At 39.2% G+C, this 3752-nt stretch overlaps 1 non-coding gene across 1 annotated transcript; it reads left to right on the forward strand.

Moving 5' to 3' along the window:
- Trnav-uac (transfer RNA valine (anticodon UAC)) lies at positions 1-73 on the forward strand. The gene has a single exon. It is a non-coding gene; the product is annotated as a tRNA-Val (tRNA).
- Positions 74-3752: the final 3679 nt, after the last annotated feature.

Consider the following 3752-nt stretch of genomic DNA (forward strand, 5'->3'; position numbering starts at 1 on the left):
GGTTCCGTGGTGTAGTGGTTATCACATCTGCTTTACACGCAGAAGGTCGTGAGTTCGATCCTCGCCGGAACCTGCAGGCTTTTTCTTTTTAAAAAAAAAACATACTTTTAACTTTTTTTTTTAATTTTTTTTATTAAATATCGAAATTTCTGAAACAAAGTTCTATCCTTGTTACCAGAATCCTTGTACATCAGTACGATGGCGATGGTGATGATGGTGGCGGCGGTGTGGTGGTGCTGGTACTGGTGGTGGGAATGGTTGATGTGGGGATTATTGTTTAACCCCAGGTCAATCCTGATTGAGCAAATCCATGATCAAAAGAATTCCAGTTTGATTTTTCTAAATCTTGGACTTTAATCGAACGACCCCATACAGACTGACGCGTTTTGTGTACCTGTGTATAAGTGTGTGTGTGTGTGTGTGTGTGTGTGTGTGTGTGTGAACGCGTTCGTGTATGTATAAAACTGAAGGGTAGAAGGATAAGTGAGGTTGTGACATGCATGCCTTTCTCAATTATTTAACTTGTTTATACCCAGGTCATTCGTCATCGAACAGACCTGCGATTAAAGGCAGTCCAACCGAGGCCATCACGTCTTTTTCTTACGTGCCTGTAGTCTGGGACCGCATTATACAACGTCCGGGGTCGATTTGTTCGACTAAAGGCGGTGCTCCAGCACGGCCACAGTCAAATGACTGAAACAAATAAAAGAAAAAAAAGAAGAATAGAGTAATAAACATAAAAATAAAGCAGAAGGTCGTGAGTTCGATCCTCACCAGAACCTTCGACTTCTTGCATTTTTTTTGATAAAAGTAATATTAGAGACGAAGATCTGTTTTTGTTTTAACACCAGGTCGACCCTGATCGAAATAACCGATGATCAAAGGAATTCCAGTTCCCTTTCTTTAGTGTGTGTGTGTGTGTGTGTGTGTGTGTGTGTGTGTGTAAATTGTATTCGCTTAGAGTTATGTGAAGAAGACAAATTGTGGGCTGTAAAAAGAGACCGTCTACCAACTCATGGGTCCTCCGTTCGGATCCGGCTCTAGTTGTTTCGTTGTGACTCTGATGCAAGATTCTTGACTCGGCATTACCTACAGTTGTCCATAATCCAAGAGAAAGATATCGGTGAATCTGCAGCTTTTCAAAAAAGTCTTTTAAGAATGAAAATCTCACCTGATAATATGAAAATCAATAGGTAAATCTATTTCGTATTACGGAATTTCGCTTTACGGCTAGATTTTCAAGAACGCGTTATTTCAGTAAAGCGAAGAATTTTTGTATATATATATATAAAGTAAAAGTAAGAGGTAATACACACACACACACACAAACACAATACATACACCCATATATACACATACATATATCATACATACATGCACACACACACGCACGCGCACACGCACACACGCACGGATATCGTTTCCATAACTGTGTACTGTTATCTCAAAGAATGAAACATCTATACAGAGCTTTCAGGTGAAAATTGCAGAGAAAATCGAATATAATCGACAGTCTGTCTACCTTACAAAATATTCAAAATATTTTCAATCAGGTGTGAGGAAAAGGAAACTAGATCTTGTAGCCTGCATGCGTTTCCGTACAGAATTATTAATAAACGAGAGAAAAGTGGTCTGGTCGCTATTCAATGTCAAAGCTAACAAAAAGCGAAGTGGATTTGTAGGGGAGGTCACTCTTTAAAGTTTTTCTGCGGGGTTATTTCCCTTGAAATTATCAGTATAGTTAAATTCAATGAGTGTGTGTGGCTGAGTGCGTGTGCGGAGGTGCTTATGGTTTAGTGATCATAAGTTTGTGGTTTCGATTCCTGGGCGGAGCAATTCATTGTGTTCTTGAACAAATCACTTCATATCACGTTGCACCAGTCCACTCAGCTGGTAAAAATGAGAAAATCTGTGATGGAACGGCGTCCTGTCCAGGTGGGTGAGGGATATATGCGTTTGCTTCCCAACCACATGCTTCCGGGTTCAATTCTATTGTGTGGTACCTTGGGTAAGCGTCTTCTACAATTGCCTCGGGCGACCGAGGTTTTTTGAGTGGATTTTATAGACAGAAACCGAAAGAAGCCTGTCGCACACACACACACACACACACACACACACTTGTACTAGGCTTACAAAGAATAAGTCCTGGGGCCGATTTCTTCGACTAAAACCCTTCAAGGCGTCGCTCCAGTAACGACTGAAAAAGAAAAAGAGTAAGTAACCTCGTGGATATCATTGGCGATTTTTTCTTCCTCCGTCTTCCCCTTCTTTGGACTTTCCTTTGTTTCCGACGAAGAGCTCCGCTCGAAACGTCAAATTCTCTTTCTTTCCTTTCCCGAGCGTCCAGTAACACAATGTGTATCACGTCCTCACGTTGTTGCTTTTGTTGTTGTTTTTTTTTGTGTTTTTTTCCTTTTTTGAACGTATATATATATATATATATATATATATATATATATACAGAGTGTTCACAAAGTCGCTCCGCAGTAAGTATTTAATGGTTTTCGTGCGATTCTACTACACTGGTCCTTTATTTTCTCCCCAGAAAGAAAAAGATTCTGGCGGTGTTAAATCAGGTGATCTTGGTGGCCAAAGTCCGTTCGAAATAATCCGTTCACTGAAAACCTCTTGAATTAGCGCCATGGTGATGCGCAAGATGAAAGAAAATTCATTGCGGAGAGACTTTTTGAACACCCTGTATGTATGTATGTATGTATGCATGTATGTATAAAGGATAGAACTAAGATATCCTTATACTTGGTGGTGGTCATCCCCAAACATAACAACATCTGTTTCAACACACGTTGTCACGTGAAGAATCTTGCAACAGAAACGATACGACTGAAAGACATTTTAAAATCTTTGAAGCAGAGTTAGACAAGGGGAATAACTCTGGTCTAGCTTATTTCATAAGTTGTTGAGGTCTATGGATTACATTTAAGTTCGGCTCTTAACATGGCTATTTAAAAATAAGTCCGATTAATTGAAATTATCCATGTGATATGTAGACGAATGCTCCCTATTGTACTCTTTATTAATGAGAACATGGAATAAAGTCTGCAACTCAACTCAACATTCCACTCAACATTCCACTCAACGCCCTCACTCAAGACCCTCACTCAACAGCCCCACTCAATACTCCACTCAATAAATCACTCTATTTTCTATCTATCTATCTATCTATATATCTATCTGTCTGTTTGTCTGTCTGTCTCTCTCTATCTATCTATCTCTCTATCTATCTATCTATCTATCTATCTTCCTTTCTTTCTCTCTCTGTCTATCTCTCTCTCTCTCTCTCTCTATCTATCTATCTCTCTATCTATCTATCTATCTATCTATCTATCTATCTATCTATCTATCTACCTTATCTATCTATCTACCTATCTATTTATCTATCTATCGATCGATCGATCTATCTATCCAGTCAACATCTACACACTGATTTTGTTTTCCATCAACATACACAACTGATCACTGATTAAACAAAATCTAACGACAGACAAAAAAAAAATGATTTTATATGGAGTAATGTGTGAGACAGAGGGTGGGGAGGGTTCTGTGTGTATGTGTGTGTGTGTGTGTGAGAGAGAGAGAGAGAGAGAGAGAGAGAGTACGTGTGTGCTCGTATCTAAACACTGTTTCAAACGAGCCAGATTCGATGCTGAAGTGTTTTACAATAAAGAGACGGTGACATTCACGCAACAACAACACAAACAATAAAAAACACAGACAATAACATTCAATACAAC

Source organism: Octopus bimaculoides, chromosome 19 (genome assembly GCF_046866305.1).
Source record: "Octopus bimaculoides isolate indiv1 chromosome 19, ASM4686630v1, whole genome shotgun sequence".
NCBI classification, from domain to species: domain Eukaryota; kingdom Metazoa; phylum Mollusca; class Cephalopoda; order Octopoda; family Octopodidae; genus Octopus; species Octopus bimaculoides.